This window comes from Hemiscyllium ocellatum, chromosome 16, assembly GCF_020745735.1.
Source record: "Hemiscyllium ocellatum isolate sHemOce1 chromosome 16, sHemOce1.pat.X.cur, whole genome shotgun sequence".
NCBI classification, from domain to species: Eukaryota; Metazoa; Chordata; class Chondrichthyes; order Orectolobiformes; family Hemiscylliidae; genus Hemiscyllium; species Hemiscyllium ocellatum.
The window spans coordinates 16,234,984-16,242,605 of NC_083416.1; positions in this window are offsets into that span (position 1 = coordinate 16,234,984).

Here is a 7,622-nt window from a genome sequence, read left to right on the forward strand (position 1 = left end):
TTGCAGAAGGTCCAATGCTGCTGTCTTTTTGTAATGTTAACGTTATTCCCATTTTGGGTGATATGATTGGACTGTTTAGGAATTTGGCCAAAAGGAGTTTTCATGGAAATGTTGAGGTAAGTATCTATTTTCAATGCAATCCATAACAAGATGACTAAGCTTTTATTGGCTTCCCTCACAACTATTATGGACCAGGGTGTATTCGATAGTTCTGATATAACAGTACCAATCTCTCATGATCTCTTGTAAGAAAACCACACATTACTATGCCATTTAAATTAATGTTACTGGACTTGCATCATAGCTAATGCACTTAAGGAAAGTTTGCATTCTACAATTGTGTTGAAGCTAATTTGAGATGAAGACACTTGTTATAGCAGAACTAACTGTAGTAAAATCTAGTGAAGGATCTAAAGAACTTTATAAGGTTTGCTGTAATAAATGTATTCGGCTCTAGTTTTAAAAACAAATTCTCTGGCCTGGATGAATTGCACCAAAGGCTGCTATCGTAGGTGAAGCAGGGAATTGCAGGTACGGTGACATTTTTAATTCTCTGGCCACAGGCGAACAGCCAGCAGGACAGGAATTGTCCCACCCTTTAAGAAGGGTGGTAAAGATGAACTAGTAAATTACTGACCAGTGTGTCTCACATCAGTGGTCGGGAGGCTATTGGAGAATATTCTGAAGGAGCAAATAAATACCTTCTTGGAAAGGCATAGGCCAATTGGGGTGGCTCTGTGGTTAGCACTGCTGCATCACAGCACAAGGGTCCCAGGTTCGATTCCAGCCTTGGGCGACTGGAGTTTGCACATTCTCCCTGTGTCTGATGAGTTTCCTCCGGGCGCTCTGGTTTCCTCCTGCAGTCCAAGGATGTGCTGATCTGGTGAATTGACCCTTAGTGTTTGGTGCATTAGTCAGAGGGAAATGGGTCTGGGCATGTACTCTTCAGAGGGTCGGTGTGGACCTATTGGGCCAACTGACAGACTAGCAGACCATGCCTGTTTCCACACTGAATCTAATCAGTTAGGGACAGTCAGCATAGGTTTGTCAGAGGGAGTGTGTTCCCTGACAAATCTGTTAGAATTTTTTGAAAATGTGATCAAATGTGTGGGTGAGGGAAGTTAATGTAGTTTACAGAACAACCTTAATTATCCGAATGAGACTACGTTGGGTGTTTTGTTTGGATAAGGTTTTTAACAGGACCTTGAAATCTTGGTGGATAATCTGAAATTTGTACAATTGAGTTTGGATAACTGAGGTTGTTCTGTAGGTAGGTTTTAGCAAAACGTTTGACAATGTCCTACATGGCAAACTGAGAAACTTAAAAGCATGGAATTGAGGGTAACTTGGCAAGATCGTTCAGAAACTGGCTTGGTAATAGGACACACAGTAGCAGTAGAAGGCTAAGTGACTGGATGCCAGTGCCTGACCGTTTACCACAAGGATCAATACTGGGACCTTTGTTGTTTAAAAACAAATGATATAAAGATTGGTAGAGTTGGTAATAGTGAAGAATAAGTTGTTGGAAAATTATAAATGGGCAGACCATTAGCTGTTCGTATTTAACCCTGACAAATGTGAGGTGAAGAAGAAACAAGATGCGGGAGTATCAGAGGAACTGAGGTAATGCCTCAGAGCATTAGTTTAAGGCAAATGGGACACTTGCTTTCATCAGTTGTGGCATAGACGATTAAAGCAAGGATGTAATGTATGGAGTTGTACAGTGTGTTGGCCAGGCCACAGCTGGAGTGCTGTATGCTATTCTGGTCACCACAATAGGAAGGACTTCTTTGTATTTGAGGGGCTACAGAGGAGATTCACCAAAATGTAGTCTGGGGTGGAGAAATTGAGCTACAAGGAAAGATGAGTTATTGTACTGTTTAAAGCAGAGAAGAGTGGGATGGAGAGGAGGTAATGAGGGTTATGAATAGTAGTTCCCCTTGATCGAGGAGTTGATCACACGAGCAGTTTTAGGGTAAGGAGTAGGAGATTGAGAGTGCACAGCCTCGGCAGGGGTTGGGTATGGAGTTAGTGCCAGATCTCTATAAAGAATTCGCCTCTGTGGGTAAAGTTTACTCAGGAAGAACAGGGAAAGTAGTTATAATTTCAAGGGATATGAGATCTGGTAAGTCTCTAATAGTAAGAGATGAGTTTCCACTCTTTCTGACCTGTTACCCAGGACAGTGGTAATTTGTGGAATACATGGATAGAAATGTATCGATCATCTATGTAAGATCAGTTCCAGAAATATGGTTTGTTTTTGGGAACAATTTAGCAGGATCCAAGGTGGGAGTGACACCCCTTGTTGTGGAGAAGCCAGAGGAAGAACAAAGAACTGAGGAGTTAAGAGAAAAATACCCTGCAATTTTTCCAGACTATCCCACTAATAAAAGTCACAGCAAGAAGCAAAGACTAAAGAGCAAGATGAAGGAGTTGTGGTCTAGTTAGCGGACACCCTGTTTGATATAATGGTGCAGGAAAAACCTGAATAGGGAGAGGTCAGGCAAAAGTGTTTAGTCTTGAAAGGCTAATGAACTTAGAACAGAAAGACAAGAGGATAAAAGATACATATATTGATGCATTCTCAAGATGAAAATGGACACCACGGCAGGTTAGTGCCAAGGAGAAATGGGCCGAAGTGCACCAGATTGTGTTGCCGGTAGCATACAGATAGGAGGTGTTACGGGTAGCACATGAATTACCAGTAGGATATCATCTAGATGTGAGGAAGACTCAGGCTAAGGTACAAAAACATTTTTATTGGCCTGGACTGCACAAGGATGTGGTTACATTTTGCCGTGCATGTCATACATGCCAAATGATAGGGTAAGCCACAGGCAGGAATAGAACTAACACTTGTCAAATCCCACATTTGAAGAACCTTTCACGCGGATTATGACTGATTGTGCTTTCTTAACAATCCTATCAACCTGAGTGGCAACTTTCAAGGTTCTATGTACTTGGACACTGAGATCTCTCTGCTCATCTACACTACCAAGAATCTTACTATTATCCCAGGATTCTTTATTTCTGTTACTCCTTCCAAAGTGAATTACCTCACACTTTTCCACATTAGACTCCATTTGCCACCTCAGCCCAGCTCTGCAGCTTATATATGCCCCTCTGTAATCTACAACATCCTTCAGCATTATCCGCAACACCACCGACCTTAGTGTCAACTGCAAATTTACTAACCCATCCTTCTATGCCCTCGTCTAGGTAATATATAAAAATGACAAACAGCAATGGACCCAAAACAGATCCTTGTGGTACCCCACTGGTACCTGAACTCCAGGATGAATATTTCCCAACAACCACCACTCTGTCTTCTTTCAGCTAGCCAATTGAGCTAAATCACCCTCAGTCCCGTGCCTCCATATTTTGTGCAATCCATATACACCACATCAACTGCTTTACCCTCATCCATCTGTTTGGTCACCTCTCAAAGGACTTAATAAGGTTTGTGAGGCATGACCTACCATTCACAAGACTGTGTTGACTATCCCTAATCAACTTATTCTTCTTTAGATGGTTATAAATCCATCTCTTATGATCTTTTCCAACACTTTACCCAGAAGTGAAGTCTATAATTACCAGGATTGTCCCTTCTCCCCTTCTTGAACGAGGCGACATTTGCTCTCCTCCAAGCTTCTGGCACTATTTCTGTAGACAATGACGACATAAAGATCAAAGTCAAAGGCTCTGCAACCTCTTCCCTAGCGTCCCCGAGAATCCTAGGATAAATCCCATACAGCCCAGAGAATTTAGCTATTTTCACACTTTCCAGAATTGCTAACACCTCCTCCTTGTGAACCTCAATCCTGTCTAGTCCAGTAGCCTGTATCTCAGTATTCTCCTGGACAACATTGTCTTTTTCCAGTGTGAATACTGATGAAAAATATTCATTTAGTGCTTTTCCTATCTCCTCGGACTCCACACACAATTTCCCACTACTATCCTTGACTGGCCCTAATCTTTCTCCAGTCATTCTTTTATTCCTGATATACCTATAGAAATCTTTAGGATTTTCCTTGATCCTATCCACCAACGATTTCTCATGTCCCCTCCTAGCTCTTCTTAGCTCTCTCTTTAGGTCTTTCCTGGCTAACATGTAACTCTCAAGTGCCTAAGCTGATCCTTCACGTCTTATCCTAATACAAGCCTCCTTTTTCCTCTTGACAAGAGATTCAACTTCTTTATTAAAACCAGCTCCCTCACTTGACCACTTCTTTCCTGTCTAACAGGTATGTACTTATCAAGGACACACCTAGTAGCTGTTCCTTGAATAAGCTCCACATTTCAATTGTGCCCATTCCCTGCAGTTTCCTTGCCCATCCTATGCATTCTAAATCTTGCCTAATTGCATCATAAATGCCTTTCCCCTAGCTATAACTCTTGCCCTGCAGTTTATATGTATCCCTTTCCATTGCTAAACATAACCGAATTGTGGTCACTCACCAAAGTGGTCACCTACCTCCAAATCTAACACCTGGCCAGGTTCATTATGTAATATAATGTGTCCTTGTCCCCTTATTGGCCTGTCCACACATTTCCTGGTACACAGGGAATCCTCCTTGTCTCTCCGTGTGGTGGAGAGAGACAAATAAAACTCCAGATGCTGGAATCCAAAGTAGAGAGTGTGGTGCTGCAAAAGCACAGCATGTCAGGCAGCATCCGAGGAGCAGGAAAATCAATGTTTTGGGTTAAAAGCCCTTCATCTGATCGCCAACATATGCAGTCCTCAATTTCTCCATGGAATCCAAAGAAGACAAGCAGGAGACTGGAAGAACACAGCAAGCCAGGACGTGGAGAAATCAACATCCTGGGTGTAAATGTGGAGGCTGGTACAATTACAACATTTGAAAAGCATCTGGATAGGTACGTGAATAGGAAGGGTTTAGATGGCTATGGGCCAAGTGCTGACAAATGAGACTAGATTAATTTAGGATATCTGGTTGGCATGGACAGGTTAGACTGAAGGGTCTGTTTCCGTGCTGTACATCTCTAAAACTCTATGACTTGGGAGTCCTACTTCAGGATTCTCTAAGATTAATATGTAAGTTCAATTGTCAGGTAAGAGGGGAAATGTACTATTAGCACTTATTTCCTGGGCTAGAATACATTAGCAGAGATGTGCTGCTGAGGATGTATAACACTCTGGTCAGACTGCATTTGGAATTTTGTGAGCAGTTTTGGGCCCTGTATCTAAGTAAGTATGTGTTGTCATTGGAAGGACTCTAGAATGATCACGAAGATGAAGGGTTTGTCATAAGAGAAATGGCTGAGGACTCAATGGAATGTAGAAGGATGGGGGGGTGTGGGATCAGATTGAAACTTACAGAATACTGAGAGGCCTAGATAGAGTGACTGTGGAGAAAGTATTTGCACTGGTAGGAAAGACTAAGACCCAAGGTTAGAGCCTCAGAGTGAAGGCACAACCCTTTATGACTGAGATAAGGAGGAATTTCTTCAGCCATAGGGTGGTTAATTTATGGAACTCATTGCTGCAGTGGACTGTGGAGACCAAGTCATTGAGTGTATTTAAGATAGAGATAGATAGATTCATGATTAATAAGAGGATCCAGGGTTACGGGGAGAAGGCAGGAGAATGGGTTTGAGAAACATATCAGCCATAATCAAATGGTAGAGCAGATACAATGGGCCAAATGGCCTAAGTCTGCTTGTATATCTTACGGTAGATAATGAGTGTAACTGTAAAAGGAGGGTTCACGCGATGGAAAAGATTAATCCAGAATTGGTGACATTGTCAGAAAAAAGTCCAATATAATGATGATAGAAAAAAATTCCAGGCTATTCATTTGTCCTCAAATCCAATATTTACGACAACCCTTATCTTTACACTTATCCAACTACCTTTTCAAAAAAAAAATTACCCCTGCTATTGATGCTTGCACCATTAACCTATTCTGTACATTCACTGAGCTGTGGTGGATAGCATGATAGTTCACTAGATGCTGTGGATCTGTGAATCCCATAGAACAGGTCCTGTAGCCTTTGCAGAAATATTAAGATAAACACTGCAGAGAATCTTAACGGTAGCCTAAGGCTCATTGACAGAGAAATGAGGAAGCTATCACACAAAAGAAATAAGTTAAAAATCACACCATACCAGGTTATAGTCCAACAGGTTGATTTGGAAGCACTAGCTTTCAGAACGCTGCTCCTTCATCAGGTGGTTCACCTTCAACTGATGAAAGAGCAGCGCTCCAAAGGCTAGTGCTTCCAAATCAACCAGTTGGACTATAACCTGATGTTATGTGATTTTTAACTTTGTACACCCCAGTCCAATTCTGGCATCTCCAAATCATGACAAAAAGAATAGAAGTGGATAGTACAACATCCTCTTGTTTTCCAGCAGTAACTGCACAGGGCAGGAAAAAGTGACTCTGTGGTAGATTTCTAACTGACTGCATAGGAAGTGAAAGTCCCAGGCTGGGTGCCTCTACTGGTCCAAAGCAAAAGAGGACAAAACACAGGTCAGCAATGTCAAACATCAGACATTCTTGATGAAGAGTCATCACATTGACTCTCCTCCTCCTCCTCAGATGCTGCCTGACAGGCTGTGCTCTTCTAGCACCACACTTTCTAACTCTGAAAGCAAAGCCAAACATTCCTATTTATCTCAGTTAACCTGCTGCCAAACAAGAATCCATCCACCTCTAAAAGTATGCAATGGCCAATCTTCACTGCCTTCTGAGGCAGGCAGTTCCAATGTTGCACAACACGCTGTGAGAATAAGTTTTTACGCATCTCAATTCCAGATTCAAGTGGAAGTATCCTTTCAACATGCACCTCATCAAGATCCTTCAGGATTGATCAAGTCAGCCCTTGCCATTTGTAAGTCTGAGCAAAAATCTCAATCGTTTTGAGAAGATTCCCTTCCATCTAAAATTACTTCTACCCCCCCCCACCAAACCACGCTCCTAATAATCAGGAAAGCCAATTCATCTCAAAAGAATCAACAAAGATACTATTGTAGGGCCGCACTATGGTTCAGTGGTTAGCACTACTGTCTCACAGTGCTAGGGGCCCGGGTACCTGCCTCAAGCGACTGTGTGGAGTTTGCACATTCTCCCCGTGTCTGGGTTTCCTCCAGTGCTTCAGTTTCCTCCCACTGTCCAAAGGTGTGCATGTTAGGTGAATTGGCTGCAGTACATTGCCCATGGCATTCAGTGAAGTGCAGTTGCATTGGTCAGGGGTAAATCTAGAGTGTGTTGCTGGAAAAGCGCAGCAGGTCAGGCAGCATCCAAGGAGCAGGAGAATCGACGTTTCGGGCATGAGCCCTTCTTCAGGAATGAGGAAAGAGTGTCTAGCAGGCTAAGATAAAAGGTAGGGAGGAGGGACTTGTGGGAGGGACGTTAGAAATGCAATAGGTGGAAGGAGGTCAAGGTGAGGGTGATAGGCTGGAGTGGGGGTGGAGCGGAAAGGTCAGGAAGAAGATTGCAGGTTAGGAAGGCGGTGCTGAGTTCGAGGGATTTGACTGAGACAAGGTGGGGGGAGGGGAAATGAGGAACCTGGAGAAATCGAGTTCATCCCTTGTGGTTGGAGGGTTCCTAGGCGGAAGATGAGGCGCTCTTCCTCCAACCGTCGTGTTGCTATGG